Below are 26,447 nucleotides of genomic sequence, written 5' to 3'. Positions count from 1 at the left end.
TTCTTTAACCTCTTCTTCCTGCAGCATCAACTGGCCACAGAATTCTTGATATCAAGTATCTAATGTAAAATATGGGGAATTTAGTAACCAGCTCTAATACAGGAAAATTATCCTGCATTGAGTGCAGAGACAAATTAAATGTTGAGGAAAAAGAAATGAGTATTTGTAGGACTTAAATGGAAATTATTTTTTTCTTGGAAGGGGGTGTCAAAATATTCAACATTTAAAAAGAAATAACAGATGAAATTATTTAAATAAACATATGTTTGTCTTGTGAAATTGTCCCACCATCTCCTACTTGTACTGCATTTGAGCAGTGGGCAAATTGTTTACCTATCACCCTGTAGCCATCTATAACATATTTCCTTTGGAGTAATTTTCTTTTCTGTGTTAAAGCTGGAAAGGTATATTCCCTCAGTACGAATTTAAGGAACCTAGGATTAACAGGGCCCAGGGGCAGTAAATAATTCTGCCACCTGCACCAGAATGAAATTTCTGATGTATTGTTTTTCATTCCTGCTACTAGTGTCTAATAAGCTATTTTTTTCAGACTGTAATACATATGATGATGTAGCCTTGTTTTATTTATGGGGTACACTGACATGATGTCAAGAAAGACACCTTTTTTGTGTTATTAATCAAATCCCAGACTGCACATCACATTTCTATGGACTTGAGACCCTTTTATAGATACCAATTTTTTCCAAGAATTGCAAAGACCAATAAAAGTGTGTGGGTTTTTTTCCCCTGGAACGTACCAGTGGTATCATGGAACCAAAAACTGAAGCCATGAGATACTGGGTCAATGAAAAAATAGATAGTAATAGAATTATCCCAAAGTTCTCATAGCAAAGAGGGAATAGTTGAACTGCACACCATCATCATGAGTGCCTCCAGACCAGATAAAAAATAATACACCAAATGGAGAAGCTTGTTTTCACCAAGAATGTAGTTATTTTTATGCTTCCAGGGATTTTCTTTCTATTCTGTATCCTGTTATTAGATGTGGAAGTTCTTGATATAATTGCTTGTGGGAAAACATCTGTACAAAAAAATATGTGCTGGAGTTTTCATGGCTGGGAAAGCAAAGAAGGCAAGGTAAGATATCCCTGTTCTTCTAAAAGCACACTATATGTCATGTAATATAACCCTGCAGTGTGCAGTGGTGCATGAGCAGTCTTCTTAAGATGGGGTCTTGGCAATGAGTTCTCAGTCTTCTCAAAAATGTATCAAACCAAGAATCATGACTAATATTTTGAAACAATCGATACCTAAAGAATTAGCTCTGTTACACCTTACAGCCCTGATTAGTGGTTGACTAGGAATGACACATGACTGCAAAGGCTGATGAGAGGAAGATAGGTTCTTATTTCAGAGTGGATATCTCAAAAACCCAGGTGATTTACAAAAAGAGGAAAAGAAAAGGACACACAAGAAAAATTAATAGCTCTGTGGTGATCCATGCTTTGTCTGATAGACTACAGAACAACTTTGTAGAATAGAACAGGTGGAGTTCTGGTGTTGATCCTGAGCCAGCAATGTGCCCTCACAGCAAAGAAGACCAACAGCAGCACCAGCAGGTTGAGGGCAGTGACCCCTTCCCCTCTGCTCAGCTATGGTGTGCTGGGTCCAGTGCTTGACTTCCCAGCACAAGAGAGGGAGATGTACTGGAGTGAACCCAGCAACACACCATGAGGACTACGAAGGGCTTGGATTGCCTGATGTGTGAGGAGTAGCTGACAGAGCAGGTGTTAAGTCTGAAAAAGGGAAGGTTCAGGGTGATGTGATCAGTGCACATAAATATTTGATGGGGGTAGTAAAGAAGATGGAGCCAGATTCTTCTCATCAGTACCCAGCCAAAGGACAAGAGGCAGTAGATTCAAATTGAAATATAAGAAAATTCATTTTTTTTACAGTGATCACAGTGATCTGACTCTAGGGCAAGTTGCCAAGATAGGTTAAGAAGTCTCCATCCCTGAAAGTATTCAAATCCCGACTGAATATTGTACAGTGGCATTTTGGATGGTGTTTCTCTGAGCAAGGGCTAGAACTAGATGATCTCAAGAGGTCTTGCTCAACCTTAAATCTTCTGTGATTCAGGTGACAAATATGTTATTTCTGGCTATGTATCTGTAAGCCTTTCGGAGACAAAATTAAGGTTTCTTTCTTACTCTTATTAGTTTCATGTTTCTGCAGTAATATGAACTCCCTTGTTGCAACAAGAGTCATGAACATTTTAAGATAAGATAAACTGTCAAGAGGTTTAGCCTCACTATTACACCAGTCTTACTCTACAGGCAGTGTAAAAAACTTGATTTTTCAGCACATCTTTGTCTTCTGAGAGGAGAACTGGGTTTTCTCTTCTGTTCTCTACTGATGGGATCCCAGGTAGATAATCCTTACACATCAATAAGGAAGCATGTGCATTTAATTAACCTGGAATTTGTTAGCAGGGATTATGTGAGGGGAGGAAGACAAGGGAATAGATAACACATAAAATTAGAAAAAGTCACACTTGTTGCCAGGAGTTTATAAGAGACCAAATCTCTTGACTTTTGCTTTCTGACTTGTAAAAGAAATATAGTATTCATGGTTTGTTACCAAGCTTTCAAAAATAACAATTTTACCTGAGAGATCTCTGAACACAAAAGCAAACTGTGAGCTTTCTAAGATAAATTGATTTTTGTGAAATATCTGCGGTCTGTCAGACTTACCAGCTCTCAGGATTTCTAATTGCAAAAGAGATGAAACAAAATGCTGCTGACAAGCCATCTGGACAACCTGCATAATGTAACAGACTTAAAAATTCATGGTGAAGATCCTCTCCCTTTTTCAGTGGCAAATCATTGTGGGGTTTCTATAGCTTGGTTGCTATTGGCAGCACAATTATTCCTCCTCAGGCTCAATGTTGACTTGAAGGGTGGAAGGACAATGACAATGCTAAGGAATCTAGATTCCATTAATGATATTAGCAGTATCTCACTATGGACAAGAAACCTCAGTGTTCTGTCCCAGTGCCCCATCCACAAAATAGATAGTAGGAAAGCCTTCATTTGGTCTTTGAATTACATCCATTTCCTTGTTCCCCTATTAAAAAAAAAAAAACAAAACCAAAAAACCAAAAAAACCTAAGGAAGGTCCTGTAAAGCTTTTTTTTTTTAAAGACATCAATACCTCTATTTCACATCAGCAGCAGTTGATAATTTTAGTAATATTTAGTAATATTTTGTTCTCATTTCACCAATGAAAACTGGCTATGAAATAAAGAACAGTTGTTTGGCCTCTTTGCCACTTGCACAGTAGCAAACGCTGCTGAGAAAGATGATGAGCTCATTCTGGTACTGAAATAGGAAGAAATCAGCCCTTTACCCACAGTTATCACTTTTCTTTTGCCCTGACCACTGTTACACTCTGCACCTCTGTCCAGCACACACACAGCAGGATGCTGGTATTCAGGCTCCATTAGGTTATTGACACATCCTGTTCCTCAGGAACCTCCTGGGATCAGAGTAATTGAGCTCAACAGTTGAGCCTCTATAGAAATATCCCTGACCTTTTGCCTTGCAGTCAGTGGGGTGACCATATGTGAATGCCAATTAAGAAGCCACGGGCATTTTGACTGAGGCAATTGGGTCAAGCGTAGCATTGAGGTTATATAATCCTTTTTCCTATTAGCTTGTGAAAGTTGGAAGTATAGAACCGTTCCTTTCCTACCTTCTCTTCACCAATGGATTCATACTTGAAAGATATCACCTTTTTTTTTTTTTTTTTGAAAAGTGAGATCATCATAATCAGCCACTCTCAAATCCATCAGTACAATATTTACTCTTCTGGAAGATTTATTATGGTAACAGAAACAAAAATATTGTGAAAATAGAGATCTTTTTCCTTCCTTCTGAGAAAGAAAATGAGAAGATTACCTCACACTGCAGGTGATGGTAAGATTGAAATGAATACCTGTTTACAGTTCTGCTTAGTTCAGCTGCTTCCTTAAGATGAGCCTGCTTTCTGAATTGCAGCTGTTAGATTTTCTGAATTAAGTGGGGAAATTTCAGTTGTATCAAGCAAGAAAGCACGGTGGTAGACATGGAACCAGATGAGCAAATGAGGAAGGAGAGCTCCCCATCTATAAACTACAACACCTGCACAAGCAGTAGGATTGAAGCTTGTGCTGCACAGAGTAACTCCTGTACCAAGACACTGAATTTGCACAGAAGAGATGCTGCTATCCACAGGGGCCAGCAGCAAAACAGCTTTAGAGTTTTCTATTTCATTTGCTGAAACTTAGCTTTGCTCTAGGATTCTATGAGGTCTCACTTAAACATTTCCATCCTGCATTATTTTGCGATATATCACTTCAAGTTTTAAATAATACATGAGTAAAATCAGATTGTTTTGTTGTATTGATGGTATGATGAGGGTTTTCCTGGTAAAATGAAAAATGGTATGAAAAGAAATTAATGTGACAGTCTCTCTAGCCTCTGCTCTTGTGTTATGAGTGCAATGTATAGGAAGGGGTGGAAAAGGCAAAGATTTCTCTGGAAAGCATAAGAGAAGAATGATATGGTAAACAATAAACTAATGAAAATGGAATAGTTCAACTAATGCATCACATAGTAACGCAGACAAGTCTGCTGAAATATTCATGATGAAGAGAAGTCACAAAAAATATGCTGTGAGGAATTAAGAGAGCAGAAAGAGATATGTGAGGGGAATTCAGAGGATGTGAATGGCTGACACTGAACATAGAGAAGGCTTCATTAGAAGGAAGCAAGTAAGAAAATGGAAATTAAGGGTGAGCAAAGAGAGCTTTTTCACAAAAAGGTGATGCAAATCATTACCAGATAATAGGAGCTGATCTTTACGGGACTACTTTAGAACTGTTCAGGAAACTTTATCAGGCCAGTTTTTGGAGACTAGGGGTAAAGGTGAAGAAGGTCAGGAAGACTAACTTTCAATGTGGGAAGAGTTCATTACTGATGAAATTACAGATCCTACAGAGATATGATTTTTTTGATTTTTGGCTGCAGATAAGTGTTGGAGTCTGTGGAGAATTTGAGTGCTCACAGAATGTTTGGGGTCAGAAAGGATCTCTGGAGATCTTCAAGTTTAACCCCTTCTTAAAGAAGGTTCACTTGGAGCAGACAGCACATATTCACATCCTGGCAGGTCTTGAATTTCTCCAGAGAAAGAGGCTCCATAGCCTCTCTGTGCAGCCTGTTCCAGTGCCCTGTCATCCACACAGTAAAGAAGTTTTTCCTTGCATTCAGATGGAACTTCTTGTGTTTCAGACTGTGGCTGTTGTCCCCTGTCTGGCAATAACTCAAACTTGTTCACAGGCTGCTGGTCTGACACAGTCCGGAAGCAGAGTATTTCTGTTGCATAATCTGTCATATAGTCCTCTGAAAAGCTGCACTATGAGAAATTTTCAGTTTGGAGTTAATGAATAAAGAATTTACTTTGATAATGTATCATTTTGCTAATACTAAGAAGCTTCTGAAAGCATACAGTAATCCTTAGCTTGCCAGGAAAGGCTATTTCACTAATTGAGAAATCTCATTTTAGAGGTAAATTCATGCCAGACCATTACTGCAATATTATACTCAGAGCATGTACAGGAGTGATTATATTTTAATCTTTGGTCTTGATGGGGGTCTGCTTCCTAGAGCCTTTCAGTTTTAATTCCAGCTTGGAAAACATACAGGATCCCTGTAGAGTGACATTTATGTTCTTCTTTAACTTCTTGTCCTTGAGGCTGGAAGCTTGAGTAACACTGCTTCCCTAACCTGACATCCTGCTAAGAAAAAAAGTCTGAGTTTTGCCCCAGGAGCAGGGAGGAAACACGATGCCCTGTACACAGCAGTGTTCTGGCTGCTGGTACACTTACAAATGAGAGGAGCACAAACCCTGCATTATCTGTGCTTTAGTGGTTTCCTAGATTTCTTTTTTCCCCTGTGGGGTCATGTAAGTTTTATCTGGTTTTGTAATTTATAAGTATTTTGGCTAATATATATTCACAGGGTCTTTGGGCTATGCTTCAGGAAATAGACCTGTGTTTTAAGGATGGGCTTGGCAAATGAGGGCTGAGGCAGAGTCCCCATTAATTTTAAGATTGCACCACTTTCTCCTGTGTATGGATGCTATGGTACAGGGTGGTTAAATGACTTGCCCAAGATACAGTTTGTATTTTAAAGCACACAGCCACAAATCACTTCTAAAAGCAGCATGTACAAGTGATATTGACTGCAGTAATGAGAATAGCAGGACCTTAGATACCAGCTTTTCTCAGGAGAGAAAAGTCCACAGGATGTCATCAACATAATTATGAGATGAGACTGTAAAAGATGAAGGTGTGCGAGGTTTTGGGCTTGTGATGAGATTTAATACTACACTTTTGGTTTTCAGAGAAGGTGTGGATACCCCACCCTGAGAGTGCTCAAGGCCAGGTTGGATGAGGCTCTGAGCAACCTGGTCCACTGGCAGGTGTCCCTGCTTGTGGTGAAGGGATGAGAATTGGATGATCTTTAATGTCCTTGCCAACTCAAATCACTCTGTGATCTTAAATGGAATAGATAATGATGGATGCAGAGAGAGTCAACACATTAGGATCTGCACACGTGTTGTTATGATGGGTGGGGTGAGAGGCAGAAAAAGGCTTCACTTTGTGTATGCACTGCTCAGTAATAACTAAAGCACCAAATTATCAAGCGTTTTGTTCACAAAACCAAAACATAGCCCTGTGTCAGCTGCTATGAAAATAAGAACAATAAGCAAAATAAAGGACAACAGGAAAATCATGAACAACTAAGATGTCAATTTAGTGGGAGTTAGTTAATGGTAGGAGCAAGTGACTTTTTTTAATTGACTGTACTTTTTGTCCACTTTAGGTTCTTTTGGGGGTTTTTTTGCTTGTTCTTTTGGTTTTCGTTTTTTTTTTTTTTTTTCTGTTTTGGGTTTTTTTTGTTGTAGTTTTTGGTTTTTTTTTGTAAAGAAAATACATTTGTACTGTTCCTTTTGATTAGATGATGTTTAGACCATATAGATTTTAGAATTATGCTGGACTAGGTGATTTTCAGTTCCTTCCAACTAAATTATGATATTGTATTCTGTGTCTATCTGTTCATCACCACATTTTAAACAAGCACAAAATAGTTATGTTCAGAAAATCCTCATGTTTATCTTGTCAGTGGATACTGATTTTTTTTGCTCAAAACCCAGAGAAGAGCCTTACAGCCTCACAGCTATGTGTTTTAATATGATTTGCTGCCAGCTGCTTGTAAATATCTGTAAATAATAAAATTATTCTGATATATTCACCAAGATGTTTGAAGAATTATGACTGAAAGTGCAAACAGTAACCTATCCTTAGAGAGAGAGACACATAGCCAGAAACATATGGTTTTGAGTTGAAATGATCCTTCTTCCTCACCGTGAGACAGCGTGCATAATCCTGAATTATGGAAAAAGAACAGGCAGTTCCTGCCACATTGGGAGCCAAGTTATGAATAGTTAATGACAGCATGTAATGGCAGGGTTGGTTTGCAGTTTTAGGTGGCTTACCTTCCTTTTCAGAGGTTTTCCTGGGAAAAGGAAGGAACTCAATTTAAGTAATGTGAATATAAGAAATGGAAAAAAGGAAGGTCTGTCAAAACAGAGGAAAAGTATTTTGAAAAAGGCAATAATATGTAGATAGGTATCTTGGGGGCTTTTTGGTACAGAAATACTCCAAATGGCAATCTCAGGAAAATCTTAGGAATAGAATATCTTTATATTTGTCCCAAAACTTCAATTCTTTCATTCATCTGGAGACTTTGATTATTCTTGTAGGAGTCTGGTATCTGTTATTATTCCAAAATCTAACAAATAACATATGGAAAGTCTGTTAGGAGACCGAAAACCATATTAGAATTAGGTTGGGGTCTGCTAGGAACCATAACATTTTTTCCTCCATTCCATTTGGTCCAGCTTCAGGAAATCACTAACAGGGTTCTTTCTGCTATCCATAAAACACTGAAGAATGTCAGGTCGGCTGAGACCTACTTTGTGTTTCATCTAATTCTGTCTGAGCAACACTGTGCAGTTGAACAAATGTGTAAACGATATTACCAGCTCCATCATCCAGTTTTTGCCAATTCCTCCTGAGGACAACAAGCAGTTCCTTGCATTGGTGAGCTGTGATTCCCTGTAATGAGACAGGGCAGTATGTAGAGCAAAACCAACACAGATGAATACTGCAGTGATGCTGCTGAGAGCAATGGAACCACATCCCACCTGGCCCATTCCATAACATTGTGTCACAGGACACCTCTTCCTGTGAAAGATACAGGAGAAGTCTGCTGATGCTGTGAGTGCACAGCAAAAGCTCTGCCCTTCCTTTCCTGACTCTTTGTCCTCTTTTGCAGTGGTGGTTTGAAAAGAAGACAGTCAAATGTGCCAGGAAGTCAGTTCAAAATAAAGGGAAATATTGCTTCTATGCCGTGTTCAGTCGTTCAGAAAGTGGATTCAGCACTTGTCTGCAAAATCTTTTGTGTGTATTTCTAGCTTTGAAAATGTTGTAGTACAAATGGTCCTGTGAATTCCCATATTTATTCCTTCTGAAGAATTATCAAATCAGATAAAATATTTTCAAATTACCAAATCAATTCAAACCCAAATATAGTGGGTTTGCATTTTTATCTTTTTATATGCCTTCTAGCTGCCAGTCTTATCTATTCAACCTGGACCCTGAAAAGCTGTCCAAGTAGTTCTTAATTTGTGTTCTCAAAAGAAATATTTTGATAATAGAAATTACTGGGCCCTTGCTCTGCAAAGCCAAAGAGTGCAGTCATTTGGAAGCAGCTACTGCTGCTCTGGCAGATGTGTACAAAGGGCTGAAGATTTTCTCTCCCTAGCACTTCAAGGACTACTTCTTGAGCTTGTTCTTTTCTTGACTGCCTTCCCCCTGACACAGTTTTACCAATTAACTGCGAGCGATTTTCTGTAACAGCTTATTTTAAAGGCCAAAATCTCCACACATCAGTCTTGTTGGATCTCCACTACAAGGCTGCTTAGAAAACATCTTTTATCACATGCCTCACATTGCCAGGCTACATGTCAGCTTTTGGAGATTCACAATTTATTTTTTTTAAGCCTGTCGCTGTCTGAGTTTGTCTAGACCTGGCTTTTGCCACCGATGTATTCCTCCTTTTCAGCAGTATATAGCAGTCTGGGGTTTTCACTCTTGCAAAAACAAATTTCTCTCTTACAGTTTTATGAGGAACCTTAAAATATGAGTAAGATCAGGGATTCACCAAAAGCTTAAAAATCTTTATTTAATTATATAGAGGGAGTTGTCATTTTCATATTATTATTTATATTAATATGTTTAATAATTAATACTTACTAATGTTAATAAAAATAAGATGAAATTGAGATAGAAGTCCAGCTAGAGTCTAAATAAACAGTGCGCTTAGAGGAGAAAAAGGAAGTTAATGTTTAATTTTCCTCTGTGTGTCCATATGTATAAAACATATGCACCCATTTCTTCTTATTTTGCCCAAATTAAAAATTTCATGAGCTGAAGCACTGAAACACCTCAGAATGATTTGATGCTTAATGGGCTAAGGCTCGGAACCAGTTAAAAATGTGTTATTGCCAGAGATATAATTTTTATTGCTTTTTGATAGCAAGCTAAACTGGGCAAGACTTTCTGTACATTGTGGAACAGGGAAAGATTTGGAAAATTAGCCATTCCATTTGGAAGCCCAAAAGCGCTTTCTTAAGCCCTCACCATGGCACATAAAATAGATTTATAAAAGACTTTTGACTTTGCCTTCTGTTCAAATGAATTTTGGTTCAGGAAGTATCTTCCTCTTAGTTTGCCTACTGGTTACTTCTTACCTCTCTCTAGTCTCCAAATTTAGGGGTAGCCTCATAAAATACTATTTGGTTTAATCATATTGAAAAAATAGGACAGAAATACTGGGGTTGAGAGAAAGAGAAAGCCAAGTGATCCACCTGAGGTGGAGCTGTGAGAGTGTAGTATGGCTGGCAGAGAGTACTTAGAATTGAGAACTTTGTGCCTGAGCAATGGCCAGGTGGGGAAAAGGAGGAAGCTTGCCTAATGTTGTCCTCTCGAAATGGTTACTTAGTTCTTGTGAGTGAGAAGGGTAGGGGAGAGAAAGTATTTTTGCTATCATGGAGAATCATTATCGGTGTTTGCTGGCTTGTTTTCATGGTGAAGCCTGAACTATGGTAATGCCCAGGGCTGTTGGACTTCGATTAGTGCAGCTGGTCAGAGCATGGTGCTAAAATCACCAAAGTCATGGGTTTGATCCCTATACAGGCCATTTACTCAGGAGCTGGACTCAATAGACCTTGTGGGTCCCTGCAAATGCACTGTGATTCTTGCACCTTTGCTTTGAATTTCTGAGGGCTGTTTTCTCTGAAATATAGGATTTATAGGATTTAAGTTGTTCTGTGAATCAAAATGAACCTTGATGGCAAATTTGTTGTTTAATATTACTTGAATAACTGCATAATTTAGCACCTTTCACCATTGTTCTCTGGGTACTATTTGAAATTAATTATCATTTGCTTATTGAGAAATTTAACTGTGGAGATAGAATTGCCCATTTTTATTGGCAAGTTCAGTAGTTGTGAATTGAGGGCTGAGTTCCTGATGTCCTTTAGGGCCTCTCATAAAACCCTTTTCTTCTGATACTTTAACCAGATTCTGTCTAAGAATAGTGGAAGTTTATAAACTTGTTGAATCTTCATGCAGGATAGATTTATCTTTTCTAAATAAATCAGACTCATATTTTCAGTCATTCTTAAAGAAATTTCCCAAAGAACTTCATATGGAAGTTTGGAAATTTTTCATGGGCATTTTAAGAATGCAGTTCAGTATTGAAAAGTGGAATGATCAGACATACCAAGTTGTCCTAATTAAATGCTAATATGAATCCAAGACTCCACCTGAAAAAAAAATTTCTTGTTTTGTAAAGGTAAACCATTGCTGACTATGTTCTTGATAATTTCAGTAGCTACCCATACAGATTATGTTGCAGTGTATCTATAGATATATGTATAGATATAGATATATGTATAGGTATAATGGAAGGGTAGGATAGTAGGGAGATGATGAGATTTGAAAAAAAAAAAAAAAACAAAACATAATAGGCCTATTAGGTAAGTGCAAGTTGTGTTGAAAAAAATGAATTGTCTTGCAGGTGGGATTTTTACCTAATAGATGATTAATACCTTATATATGATTATTAATCATATAAATTTATAGGGGGTATCTGTACAGCATACACAAGCAAAAGCATCAGAGAATATTTGCTAAAAAAACGTAGCAAGTACTCTCTCTGTTTGTGTATGCTGAACATAACTTAATGAGAATGACATGCCTCATTTCTTCCCTGTGCTCTAGTTTAAACACAACTCCTTTGTTTGCTTTTTAAATAGTGCTCAGTTTATTTAAATTCCTTCTGATTGACAAAAACAAGGCTGCCTTAAAAAATGATGGGGGTCATTCATTTAATCTGTATTACCCAGTTTTACTTACTGCTCATTTTAAATCTCAGCATTTGTCATCATGGTTAGACTGCAAGGGTGAGAAACTTTCATTCTCAGAGGACAAAAAAAAAAAAAACAAGCAAAAATGCATGGATGTGCTCTGGTTTTGAGAAGTCCCTGTCCCTCTCACAAATTACAGATATTAGACATCTAAGATAAAATCCATTTGTAGCTGAGCAAATGCATATGTGTAAAGGATTTACGTGATTTGTTTGTATTAATGTTCCACTGGTAATGAAGTAGGCATGCAGGCAGATTCACCTGGCCAGGTGCCCATTGACTCTGCTCCGGGTTTCACTGGGTGTGGTGGGCCACGATTTCCAGTGATGGCCTTTGGTCCTGACTGAAAGATCAGGGTCTCTTATATCTCCCTATTTCAGTGGGAATCCAAGCAAGATTCCATCTTAACTTCAGAAAAAAAGGACTTTGTTTCACTGAATACCTGGGGACTCACATACAAGTCCTTTACACTTGTTTTTTCTCTATTTTACTGGTTTGCTGTGATTCTCAGATGAGCATGTTTGATTGCACTTACATGCAACTTTGATTCAGAGTAAACTCAAGAGAACAGCACAATGGGAAATGCTTATGCAACCCATATTAGAGAAAGTTGCTAATATGAGTCTAAAATAGCCTCAAACTACTGCAGTTAAAATGAAGTGCCCTAGAAACTTTGTGACTTCACTTGAGTGACCAGCCTGAAGGAAGGTCACATCATGCTGGGAGATGATCTGGTCTGACACACTGAAACCCTTCTCAGACTGAAAAATAGAATTGTACTAAACAACTGAAAATAGAATATAGTTTATGCTAATCTTCTTTGTTTTGGTCTCAGTGTTGGGCTTGCTTTCTTATCACAAACTGTCCTTGATCCAAAACCTGAAAACTCCTTGTCTGTGGTGAAGATACACAGCCAACATTGTCTTTTCTTTCTTATTTAGTTTCTTTATATAGACACATATATTGTACGCGTACATATACCTATGTTAATTTGAGAGTTTATGTATGTGTATATATGTGTATATATATTCTGTGTGTGTGTGCATTTACAGAAATAAAATTGTGCCCTGTTACAGACTGATTCGGAGGGTGAGTTCATTTCCATTTTTAGGACATTTGCCTTCTAGATTTCACTACATCTTAATTTTGTCACCTCCTAAGCAAGTGGAGTGTATGAGAATAGGAAGACTATAGAATAGATTCAAAGATTAGATTCAATAGATTAGATTCCATAGATTCACTAATAGACTCAAAACTACTTAAAGAATAAGGAAAAGGAAGATAATTGTGTGTTACCCACACACTGAGAAATACAGTTTACTTTTGACCTGGCCAAAAATAATTTGGCCATTTCTATAAATAAATCTTTGGGCACCTAACAAGTACTCCTTGTGCTGGATGGGGTTTTGGCCTTGGAGGGCTTGCTGGATCCAGCAGTACATAGAGCCAATCTGCAATGCTGCCCTAGCTCCATGTCCCAGGTCCAGCCAGCAGGGAGATTGAGCATGTACCTCCAGTGTGTATTTACACAAAACATAGCAGAGATTAGTGCAGACACTCAGCACTCCCACAAACAGCACTGAGGGCGTCCACTGAGAACTCCTCTCCCTGTCTGACCAGGATAAAAGTTCATTATTGGGAAATATATACATATCCCCCAGCAGTGACACTGTAGTCTGTAGGTGATCTCAGACAGGGTATCCTGATGACTCAGAAATTGATGTCACTCCCAGTCCTTGGGGCAGAAACCTTCCTGGGATGTCCTAAGGCACGGATGTCCTAGAGCAGGGACTGATGTCCCTGACTAGGTGGTCAGGGTTCCCTCCCTCACAGCTCTGGGCTGTTCTACTCCTTCATGCCTGGAGAAACCAGCTTTTTATACTCATCCTAACAGGGCTGCTGATCAGGTGCTGGTTCACTGCCTAAAGGATTAGCAAGGTTAACAAGTTTCTCAAGCAGTTTTCAGTTAAATTATCCATCTCTTAATAATTTCATATTTTTTCATTTTAATGAAACTATTTTTAATTACCTAAGCAAATGTACTGAGATAGAGTGTGGTATTAACTAATTCCATTTCTCCCTCTAAAATGTGTCTGTGGTACTGTAATAATTTGCATGTGCTCATAAAACATTTTGGAGTCCTAAAAGTACTGTAAAACTCACCTCTACATTGCCTCTTCTTTAGATGTTCAGGACTACTTAAGAAAAAAGTTAACAACTACTATTTTGTGTTCCAATTCAGTAAGGAAGATAAGGGATTTCATGGTCACAGGCTTCAAGTCAAGTGCTTGTACACTTCAAAAACAGCATTATGGAAATAAAACGAAACTGCAGTCATTAGCACTGAGGGAAATCTTTCCCCAACTCCTCACAATAATGTTTGTTCATGCTCACTGCTGTAAAATAACAACCTCTCTTAAATTACCCCAAGAACTTCTCTTTTTTGAGATTGTGTTCTGATAGGCATATAATTACAGTCAAAACAAAAGAAAAATACTGTGATTTCAGTTTGAAATTTAATTGCTTTACCTGCATAATCATTGCAGTATAAATTGGGCACAGCTGTAGAGCAGACAGGTTTCTTTAACTAAAATTATTTCCTTTCTCTTGACTATATTAAACACATGCATTTCAGGGATCCAGATTTTGAGAAGATTTTAATTTATGACTAGAGAGTGTGTATGCATATTTCTATAGATATAGGAAAAGTATTTTTTTTGCCATTTTTCTTTGAAATGTCTAAGTAAAACAGTTCTTTGCTGGAAATGTCCACTTTGCGCTGCTGCGTCTGCAGCTTATTTATTGAATCCTGGAACTCAAGGTTTTGGTTTTAATCAGGTTTGCTCTTTAAAATTAGGGCAGCACATAAATAATCTTGTGGCATTAAATCAAAGTAGCTGTCATGCTTGTCAAATGTCTGTAGTCTGCACAATTAAAGGTCCTCGAAGGGAAGGAAAGTGGGGGGCAGTATGGTTTGAAAGAGAATATACAATGAAAAAGAATGTCCTCTTAAACAATTGACAGGATGCTAATGAGGTATGAATAAGCAGAAAAGAGTGGGTATTTTTGCTTGGGAGCTAATGCAAGAATGCTTGAACTTTATCAAGAAGGAAATGGGGAGCTTAAAAGTCTGCTGGCTTCACATGCATGGAAATTGGTCTTTCCTCAGTATTCTCCCACTTTCCCCAGGGTAGCTGTTAGAAGACAACCTGTCCCTAGAGTTCTTAATTATGATTCATACCCTCAATCTGAAATCTAAAATTATATTATTCAGAGTTTTTGTGAACAGGGAGAGGCTTCTAATTTCCGTTTGTTAATAATATGGGCTTTTAAAAAATCTAAATCTATAACTAACTTTCAGAAATCATTACAAACAAAAATATATTTGATTTTGCTGATGAAAAGCAGGCATATGAAATCTTTTATTGTTTGTCTTGAAAACTCATATCTCTACTGGGTAAAAAGAGGGTTTTCTTAATGTGGCAGCCCATTTTTCAACATATAGAAGAAAAATGAATATTTGTGCTTCTCATTTTTCTTGCCTCAGGGATGCTGGATGATAATACATTGTGGAGTTGTTTTATGATCTTTTAAGGTGTTTGGGGACAAATACATATTTAATCATTCAGTTGTCTGACTAGACATGGCAGAATAAAATGTGTTCATAGAAGACATATCTTCAAATACGTAGTGAGTGTTAAAAAGGATATCCTGTAGAAGAGATGATCATCTTATTAGTAAATAATAACATCTTAAGAGGATCATCTTCCTTTCATAGGATTGACTTTCATCATGTGGCCCCTCTCCTGGGGTTCTGACTCTTCAAAATGGCAAAAGGGAAAAGCTGTGTCTTCCATTCAGATTTTATTCTGTTGCTGCCTTGTTTCTTAAAAAAATCTTTCCTTCTTGAGATTTTATGAGGCAGGCATTTCAAAGTCCTTTGTGAATCAGATAGATGGAGAGGAACACAGTATCTGTAGGAAAAAAAAAAGATTAAGTAAATACACAATAGTATTTTGCATGTACAGAATTCAGTGTTAGCTTTTATGGTTTTCAAAGCGCCGTGTGAAACGCCACACAGGTAAGCAAAGCTCTGCATGACTGATAGAAAATGCCGAACTGCTGCTGCAGCATGAGGAAAGGCACACTGTTTAGGTCTAAGAATCACCTTCAATTTTTTGGTCTTGTTCTCTCAAGAAGTCATATTTCATCTAAATATCCAGAAGATGAAGAAAAGAGAGAACAACCAGTCTGCTGTTGCAAACGTAGCTTACTAAAGCATACCTATGTTTCTGAAAATTGTTTCATCCATTTTCAATTCCCAGGTGACTTACTATGCCTGTAAATAACAATACTGTTGTGTCCTAGGGCTGTAGTAAACCAGGAAGTAAGACACAATTTTGCCTGTGGAAAGCTCTCGTTCAGTACATTTGGGCGCAAATGTCTACCAGAAGTTTGCATTAATAAATCTGCTTATAGTTGGAATGACTGTGCTCACTCTTACTAGCTCAATGTTGTCCACTGTGGGGTAAGACAGTTCTTGCAAGCTTAAGTGATCTGGTCAAATACAAGGTAGAAAGCTCATTACTTTTTCTCTCAGATCAGTAATGAGAAATAAGTGGTTCAAGTATGTGCTGCTCTTTGAGAATCCAAACCCGTTTTTTCAAAGCCCAAAGGGCTCTGATGCCTCTGAACCAATTTAGCAAGAAATTGTGTCATCTACCAAAAGATTTTCAGAGACACCACTCTATCCCTTCCCATGACAATAGATGTCACTCCTACTTCATTTGGAATGAACAAAGTTGATTTAATCAATCTTAATCCTGAGACAATCTGAAAAAAAAGAAATTAGATTGTCAAGTGTTATTGGATTGAAAAAGAACACATACCAGAGTATATATCTACAGATGTTGCTATCATCAGCTCCTTGTCTTACAGTTCTTCCAAGTAACTTTCTTATGAAGTTGAAACATAGAGCCTGGAGCCCTCTTTGGGACTCCTTCCTGTAGGACAAAAGTTTGTTCAAACCATCCTCAACAGCCCCTTTATTAGCGGGAACGAGGCCATCTGCAAGTTAATTTAATGTCTGTTTCCTCTTTAAAATGGCTGCTTATTCAGCCACATTATTGGATAAAATGGTTTGCAGTACAATTGATTTGATCAGTCATTAGTCTTTCATCTAAGAGATCTTGAAGAAGTTCAGTTTCATCTGAGATCTTGAAGAAGTTTAGTTTCATCTAAAGAAGTTTCTTTTTGGTGACATGTTCCTCATTAACTGGTTATTTCTTGTGATTCTCTTCCAAAGTTTGTTCCCTTTGGAACAATACAATTCATTGCAGAAGAGCACCCTGGGCATTAATATATTGTAAATGCAAACAAATGTATTTTCAGTCATAAAACCATCACAAGGCCCATACTGAGAAACACCTGGTTATATTGAAGGCTAAATTAAATAAATTATTTGCTAATGTATTTATCACCACAGACTGTATGCATTTGGACTGAGAAAGCAACAATGAATGACTGCTCTCTGGGAGATTAGTGCATTTTTAGGATCCTGGTTAGCTGCAGAGTCAAGTCCAAGCAAATGTGTACAGCAGCACTCGTCTACTCGTTCAGACTCTGAAACATTATTTTGGGTTAGTAGTACAGCTTTCTTGGATAGTCTCTCTCTAGCAGTAGGCTGGTTAGCCCTTGTTTGTTCACTGATCATAATTAAAAAAAAAAATCTGTGTTTCATGACTTCTTCAAAGTGTAACATGCAAGCTTCAAAGCAGTTTGGTCATTTGGCCAAGTTGACCTGCCTGCTAATGAACTGCCCCCTCCAAAAATGTTCTTCTTTAGAGTAGAATCACTGGTAATTCCTGTAAGAGGTTTGTTGCTGTGCCAACCTATAAAACCACTGTTGTTGTTTGTTTGTTTTCATAAAATATATATAATATACATATAATATAATAGTATAATTACTATTATGCTAATAATATTATACTATAATAATAGTATAATATTACTATTACATACAGATAATTGTTTTCATATCATTGTCATTCATATAATTGTCAATTATCATGTACATATGACAATTTTCCTGAGGTAATGGTGTGGGAGGATGCAGTGAATGCTGCAGTAAGAAATGCTCTTCAAGTAATGTTAAGAAAGTGATGTGATTTGATTCCTGGAAGGAGGGTGGGAGGGTGGAATTCATTGCTAAAGCTCCTATTCACAGAAACACCCAAAGAACCGTAGTAAAACTGACTTGAGGTTCATTGAAAAAGACAAAGTTCTGAGGGGGATATTTTGGTTTTTTTTTTTCTTTATACTTTGAGTTCTCTTATTTACTACATCATTTGCAGGGGTTTTTTTGTTTGTTTGGTTTTGGGTTTTTTTTAATTTACTTTGTTTTGTTTCTCCCTTATGTATTGTCTTCTCTGGGAGAAATGGAAAGTGGTACATTGGTGCTGTGTGGCCAGAATGAGCAAAATATTTTTCTAAGAACTTCCCTTGTGGGATTCTTTTAAGAGTCAAGACAGATACATATCTTTATTATAATAAAAAAATTATAAAAATGTATAATGATCAAAATGCCCTCTTTGATGGCAGCTACTTGATAGCTGTTGATACTACTTAGCTTTTGGACTGTCAGTAGTGATTTCATATGTGAATTTTTTTTTTTAATTGTTAATCTCGTTTCCTGGGTAATATAATGTCACAAAGATGTTTTGATCATTCAGAAGTTAAATTCGTTTTCCCAATAGTTATTCAAATACATTTGGTAAATTAAATGTCTGTTCTAAAAATCATATGTAACATGCACATTGTCAAAAGATTTTTAATATTGTAGAAATTATATAACTTTTCTCACAAGGGGAATATTATCTCTTCTTCTGGGTTTTTTCAGCTTTTTGGATTGGAATGATGCACTGAAAACTCAATTATATTTTGAGTGCACTATAATGTTCATGCAACATAATTAGGAATTGCTGCTGCCCCTGTCTAAAGGTAGATATGTGTATATACAATGCATGTAAATATACATACAAAATATGCATATAAATATATGTGTAGAGAGAAACTTCTCTTTTACCATGTGATTCTATGAGTAAATGCTTTATCTGTAAGTACATATACAAGCAAATTGTCAAACTAACATAGTTAATAAGGAGATCTATACCACTTTAAGATATCTCAGGTACTAATTTTGAAGAAGGTGCTGATTTCCATCGGGGTCTTTTTTGGCAGTGAACTCTGTCCTACATCTTCTAGTGATTTAAATGTTTATTAAAGTGCACATCAAGGACTGGTTTAGTCTGATCTCTGGCCACTTAGTTCCTTGAATAACACTATTTAAATAGGAAGAATCAGAACATGAGTAGTTGTTTAAGAATAGCTATGTGTGGTTTGGTTTTTTTTAAAAGCAAAATCCAAGAACGCTGTTGTTTCTGATGAATGCTCTATGAAATACCTTTTACTAGGTAAAAGAAGAAGGCAAACGTTGAGTAGACAATAGTAGCTAGTGACACTTTTGCTGGAAGCATATTTCAACCTTGTTTATATTTTTAACTAAAGAATTTGTATATCAGGAAGGATTACCAAGTGGTTGTTTTGTTTGATGTTTGCAATGCACAAATAACTATGCCTTTGCATTTCTGCTTTTTAATTTTAGATAATCAATCACTTTCTCTCAAAACTGATTGTAATGGAAAAGTGCTATTTTGATTAAGTTAAAAATTTCATGCCTGTTGTCTTTTGTCCATGCAACAACTAAAGTGATTAAAATTGGCTTAATCTCCCAAGGATATATTCCACTACATTTTATCTTGCAACTGAGGAATGCATCTTGTGAGATCTAATTGAGCTTAGAGGGGTATATGAATCACAGAATCCATTCTGGATAATAATTTCTATTTTATTTAGGGGTTTGTTTTTGTTTGATTGCTTTTTTTTTTTTTTTTTTTATATTTGTCATTGAGCTTTCTTAAAGAATATGCTCTTTCTCTATGGTCAAAACACATATTCAGTGTTAAGAAAAAAGGGCAGATATTTTGGAGATATTTTTAATTCAAGCACAAAAAATTACTTCTTGTCATGCATCTAAAATAACACAAAATAGCTTTAGGAAGCTAAAGCTGTGACTTACCAGCAGTTTGAATGCTTAGGCCTCCTCTTTCAGTCTCCAAGGCCTCTAATCCCTCACTATTCTCTTCTGGCCTTGACTTTTTCTCCTTTTATTTTCATTTTCTTCATAAGTTATTTGAAGAGATCATCTTTTTGGTTGTTTTCAAGTAGGCCAACATTTTTTTCTAAGGGTAGGGATTATATCTTGGAAATATGGTCCTAGTAGAAATCCTAGCGGCTGTGTTGTTATTGTGTAATTGCAGCTATGCTTGTGGGCATGATTATATATGGTCCTGAAAACTTTAATTAGTGATCTCTGGGCTTGGTATAGGAGTAGCTGACACAGGCAAGCACAATCTTGTGTCAGACATATTGACATAATTTTTCTTAATTAATGCAATTTTTTAGAAGTGGACGAGCCCATTGGGGATTTTCAACAGTATGAAATCTGTGCTCTTAATTCCTAACCACAACTGCATTCTTCCCTGTTTGATGACAGATTGTCAAGTGAGCAGGTGCAAAGAGGTAAAAATAGATTATGTGCTCTGTGTTTGTAAATGAGTGGATGTGTTTCCTCCTTGTTTTGATTGATGAAAGCTTTATTCCAGGAAAGGTTATTCTCAATTTGTTATTAATACCTTGGATGATCAGCATAGCCTAGAAAATGCTTTACCAAATCAGCTTTCTCTACAACTAGAGCCCATACAAATGAACTTTCAGGCTTTAAAAGAAAAGGGAAAGGGGCATAAGTGTCCAGCACAGATGTTCTCATCAGTGTATTTTCAACCAGGAACAATCCCTTCTTCACAAGCAGACAGGACATAAATGAGCTTCTGGTTTTTGGTCTATGCACCTTGGTTTAAGCTCTGAGTCCATCCACACCTGTAGTCTATGCAGAGATTTAGAGGTTTACACTTCCCTGTGTCAGCTTTGCTGGAATGAGAAACTTAAAACAAACAACAAGGGAAGTCCATTGTTTGTTTTGTTGTGTAGAAGTAAATGAAACTTAACTCTGATTTTTTTTTTCTGAAGCTGAAGAGATTTTTTATCATTATTCATTATTTCTATAACTGGCCTTCTTGGTATCTTTCTGAATACTTAAGTGTTCAGTCAATGACTGCAGTAAAAACACAATTTTGAAATTCACTAAGACCATAAAATGTAAATATATTTTTGACACTAGTAGAATTATATTTTATTAGCTTTTTGGAAAAGGAGGATGTTTGATTGAGGTTCTTACCTCAGCTTCATATTTTCACTATAATTACTTTTTTTCTCAGGATTTTTTTTCATTCATGCATGTTCAGTGAGCCAGTTCAAAAGATGGTTGTGTCACTGAGGTGCAAGAGTATGTATGAAGAGGAAAAATCTCAAAATTCCTTCTAGTGTTGTTGAAGATGTATCATGGGGATGCCACTATGTTGTATAATTGTTTTCTTTCAACTGGTGCTCATCTCCATATGCAAAAGACAAAAAAAAAGTGGTTGAAGGGAAATAAGAATAAAAACTACAGAAACTAGCAGTTCTTTTTAGAGGCAATGTAGTTTGAATCCAGTTTGCAAGAAAAACCATGAAATCTCAAACATTTGATCTTGTGCTGTATCATATAACCAGCCATGAAGGATTTTTCTGTGTTCTGCTTTTGGGTCTATCTAGAGTATCAGCTGTTCAGCTGCTCACTTTCCAGTCAGGTGTGTGAGGTGGCATTTTTCCTTTCTGTATGTTATCTCAAACAGCTGAAGACTCACGTTGTGAAGATGCTGTTTTTCCAGCAGGAAGACCCTGGCAGTCTGGAATTTCCATTTATGCCCAGCTGGCTGCCTTACCAGCTGTAGTTTGATATTTGCTGCAATTAATTTGCACATAAAAGAAAGGTTTCACTGTGCACTGCTGGGACAATTTACACCTAGCTGGCAGAACAACCACCTTTGTATTTACAATGCTATTCCTGCACTGCTGTCCCTAACCTCGCTGGTAAATCTGAGTCAGAGAAGTGTACAGGAACCTGTAATTCACAAGCTGTCACCATTCCCAAACAGAAATCAGAATTGAAACCTTAATTGATTTAAAAGGAAAGTTCTTAATCTTAATGACCCAAAGGTAGCTTTTGGTCAGAGAGAAAAGAATAACATGGGGAAAATTTGCCTTCAAAAACATCATCTCCTGTGGAAGAATGTATTCTTTTGTTGTCTCCTAAGTATTAGTATTGGTTCAGCTAATTATAGGTTTGTAAATAATGGCTTGAGCCCTGAATAAACATAGATAAAGATATCTTTAGATTGCCATCTACATGTTCATATTTCAAATAATCTAACTTGCTTTACTCTTATGTATATATTCGGGATTTGGAAGGAAAAAGTGCTACATAGGACCTGGTGTCCTATAATATAATTATCCTAGATTCAAAGAGAAACTTTCATGTGACTATATGGACTTGAAGATGCTTGGCTGATAAGCATCAATCTGGTTGCCAGAGCATTTGGATAAGTTATAGACCCATATTTGCCAGCATTTGACCACTATGCAAAAAAATGTAGAACATCTTGGAAGTGAGAAAAGCAGCAGCAGCTGGCTGCCTGAGTCTATATTCTATTTGTTAGGGCATTTGCCTAAGATATTTCTCATTTATACATTTGCTTCTAGAGTAGCTCTCCCTTTTCAACATACTTCTGTGGCTTTCAGATGCAAAGAGTACTAAGCAAATCCCAGAGTTATTCCTCAGGCTATGCCTACTGGATGGCCCTCAACAGATCAGGCATCTTAAGAGAGTTGTTTGACCCACATGTGACAGCACTGCTGTCTAGATTGTATCTTACTGACAGGAAAGACTCTGATTTTCTCATTTGCTTAAATCTATGAATTCTATGAGATCTCTCTGTGTTAGACATTTAACCCTGCATTTGACTTTCTACAGAATGCCTCGACAGAAACCTCGGAGGCCTAAATGGTTCAAGAATCAATTTGACAGTGATGAAAAAGGAAATAAGTCTGACCAACTGGAACCAGCTTATCTTAGGTTTCAGGCTCTTTGAGAAAAAGGTTCTTTAAATAGTTAATTAAACGTTATATAGCAGAAAGTTTGACCTTCATAGCGGTTTCTGGATCACTTGTAAGACCTTAAATGTCACCAAAACCAGTAAAAAAAAAAAAATCACTAAATAAAGATGCATAATTCTATTATCAGGATCAGAAGTCTGGAAAAGCTCGTCTGTGATTCACATACTGAGAGTCACTGCTTTGCTATGTAGAATCTTTAAACTTCAAACCAGAAGAATGGAATTGGTGTAAATTATGAAGAGAGTGGAAAAGCTATCCAAAAATGCACAAAAATCTTCAATACAAAAAATGCATGATCATTTAAAATGTATTAAGTATTCAATGTGTTTCTGATGGGAAATTATACCATTTTATCCCAATATATTTCTGAAATAAATTTTATTTTTAAAATCATAATCCATGAGGAGGGAGATTACTTGTTATGAAACCAAGGTATTCTGAGAATGCCAGAAGAGAAAGTGTCTGTTTTTAATTTTCAATCCACTTTCCAGTTTAAGTGGGTTATTTTACTTGTAAAATAGTAAATGATTTCACAGTAAATTTGACTGCAACTTGAATTTCATAAATTTAATTTTCCATCAAAACAATTCAAAGTATTTCCCAGTTCTAATAATATTATTGAGTTTTTAAAATATCATTTCATTCTCTTATCTTGTGGATGGAAAAAGTTAACTCTGTATAAAAATTTTAAGTTTGGAAATATGTACAAGAGAAGCTCCAGATAACTGAAATAAGAAGAAATATTATGATGTAAGGGAAACTTGTGGAAGACAGGCAATCCAAGAACAGTGATGTTTGAAAATGCTTCAGTAAAGTAGCTAGCAATTATCCATTAGATAGTGCAAATAGATATTTTGTAATGAAGAGAGGTTTCCTATGTTATTTCTTAAAAATATTTTTGTTCTAAATAAAGCTGGTAATTGATGGCTTTCTGATCGACTTGTGCCATCAAACTCAAGGCAAGAGCTTTTGCTGAAACTTGATAAGCTGCTCCTGACTGCACCTTGAATCTGAGGAGAAGGGAATGTAAATTCTCCCATGCAAATGGTGACAGAGATGTCTGGCTCACAATATGCTCCCAGTGAGTTGTACAGGGTCTCAGTGTGATGATGGTCAGACATACACTGGTCACTCTATATATGCATATCTATATCTATATCTAATCTATATCTATATCTATATCTATATCTATATCTATATCTATATCTATATCTATATCTATATCTATATCTATATCTATATCTAATCTATATCTATATCTATATCTATATCTATACAGATTAACATTGGTAGGTCCTGCACCTGGGTCGGGGCAATCTCAAGCACAAAAACAGGCTCAGGGATGAAGGGATTGGGAGCAATGCTAAGGGGAAGGACTCAGTGGATAGAGGCTTCACATGACCCAGCCGTGAACACTCACAGCCCAGAAATCCACTTGCTGCATCCAAATCCTAGCCTGCATCCAAAGCAGTGAGGCCAGCAGGGCCAGGGAGAGGATTCTGCCCCTCTGCTCTGCTCTGGTGAGATCCGACCTGGAATTTTGTGTCCAGCTCTTCAACATAAGAAGGATGCAGACCTGCTGAAGTGAGTTCAGAGCATGTCCATGAAGATGCTCAGAGGACTGGAGCATTTCTTTGGTGACAGGCTGAGAAAGTTATTCAGCCTGAAGAAGAGAAGGCTCTGGGACACCTAACTGTGGTCTTTTAATACTTGGAGAGAGACATTTTTCCAAGGCCTGGAGTCACAGGACGAGAGACAATAGTTTTAAGCTCTTGTGTTGAACCTATACCTGACAGCATCCACGGGCAAGGTGATTTGTGCACAAGGTTTATACGACATTAGATGCATCAAAGAGCAGAATTGTCTTTTTAATGCTTGAGGATTTGCAGCTTCATTAGCTTTGGCTGTCTCACATAAGTACAAACTTGACTAGTTGCAATAGAAGAATTCTGTCTAGAGTGCTGCAGGTGAAGTTTTGAGGAGTTCACCTACACACTAGTTTGAGTATATATTATATGGAGAGGTATTCCCCTGAGAAGTGCTAAAATGACCTCTTTAGGATTGCACGATTTTTTCCCTCTTTTTGTTTTATACAGCTAGAAAAGGTAAAAAGGACAAAGTGATCATTCTCAAGTGTTAATTATGAACATCTTAATTGAACCTCCATTACTTTTTCCCTGTCCTCACTGTCTATCTCTCCTAGTTAGAATCTCCTGGCATACGTAAAATATGCATAGCAGAAGAAACTTCTGAAGACATTTGAAGCTATATCAGATGGTAACTATTCCATAAAGGTTGTATTAAGCTTTTCAATTAAAACAGACATAAATTTCTCTATTTCACACTTTAATGATCAAATGTAAACTTCAAAGGTTTTAATAGCCGTTAAATTTTTCTAGAACATTTATAAGCTAAAACAAACTGTTCCATTAGTAGTAGAACTAATGAAACTTGCTTTCCTATTGTCACCAATTCTTGCACACCAGCCCACACTTGTATGCAACCACCACAGGAGTGTAGCTTGTCTGGAGCTGTGAACCTGCTAAAGGAGTTTTATTTTTATTCCTATATGTTGGCTCCTGCCCTTTGGAAAAGATTTGGGCCGATTGGTTGTGATTTTCCATTACTAAAGAATAAATAGTGTTTTCTTCCTATAAGTAAGTTTCTAATGGGGAAACAAGGGAAATTAATACTTTAATATACTTAAAAACTTGTCGCCTTTCAAATGTGAATGAAGTAAACCCATTGAGGGGACAGTGAAAGTATAATCTCTTGATTTTTACTTTTTAAGAAAGCTCATTGAATTTGATATGATCTATGAAAATTTGAGATGGAACCTGATTTTGAAATGCAGATTTAAGGGCATTCCTTTTCTTTAAATATGGGCTAAGAGTTTCCAAGATAAAATTCTCGATCTGTGAGAGTATAACTTTTCTGTTCTTTATCATGTGGAAAGAACTGGATGCCTAAGGAGGGTTTTCAATTCAGCTGATCTTAATGTTGCTGAACATTTGCTTTGAGATGGAGTTAACCCTGACTTGCTCACTTCTGACTCAAAAGGTTGTCTGTGTTCAGTGATTCAAATACTGATATTTAGTCAAACATATATATCTACAGCCAATTACGAGCTGTTGTTTGCTTTTTAAAATTAAAAAAAGAGAAAAATTCCACTCAACCTCCTCTCTGTAGGCTGGATCCAGAAAGATTTGTGTAACAAATCTGTTGCAGTTAAGGTCAAAGTTAAGTTCTGAATTTGGGAGACATAGCTGGAGTACTGTTTGAGAATGGATCTGTGAATTAAGTTTTGGGCCTGTTCAAGTTGATGGGGCTTTACCACAGATATTCTTGTAGGAAGAAGTTCTTGTGGAACAGGTAGTGCTTCTGTGAGTTCTTTACGTTAGGGTTGCATGATTCTTGGCAATGATTGCTAGTTCCGGTTGGTGGGCCAGCACTGATGATTAGTGTGTTTTACTAAAAACCCATAAAACCCCCTTTTCTGTTACATTGAGAAATTAGAAGTGTCTTCGACCTTATGGAGTTATTTTAAATTCGCAATTCAGTTCTATTTTTTTGATTTGAAAACATGGGATTTGGAATTAAGCAGGCAATAAAACTACAGTGGTATTCCAATTTTTATAGAGATTATTCTTAATTTGCAGCAATAACATTATTTGCAGATAAAAGAGATGTTAACACTTTGCCTTTCTGCTAATGAG

General features: G+C 36.8%; 1 long non-coding RNA gene across 1 annotated transcript in view; it reads left to right on the top strand.

Moving 5' to 3' along the window:
* The first annotated feature begins 3,908 nt into the window (after positions 1-3,908).
* Positions 3,909-26,447, top strand: part of LOC148224388 (uncharacterized) — a 36,139-nt gene continuing 13,600 nt past the window's right edge. Inside the window, exon 1 of the long non-coding RNA XR_015802507.1 lies at positions 3,909-3,938. This is a non-coding gene — a long non-coding RNA (uncharacterized LOC148224388). The remainder of the gene's footprint in view (positions 3,939-26,447) is intronic.

The sequence above is a fragment of the Sturnus vulgaris genome, chromosome 3 (assembly GCF_052056855.1).
Source record: "Sturnus vulgaris isolate bStuVul1 chromosome 3, bStuVul1.hap1, whole genome shotgun sequence".
Classification (NCBI taxonomy): Eukaryota; Metazoa; Chordata; class Aves; order Passeriformes; family Sturnidae; genus Sturnus; species Sturnus vulgaris.
Note: the sequence above shows the minus strand (reverse complement) of the source record. Positions and strands in the feature narration are given on the sequence as shown.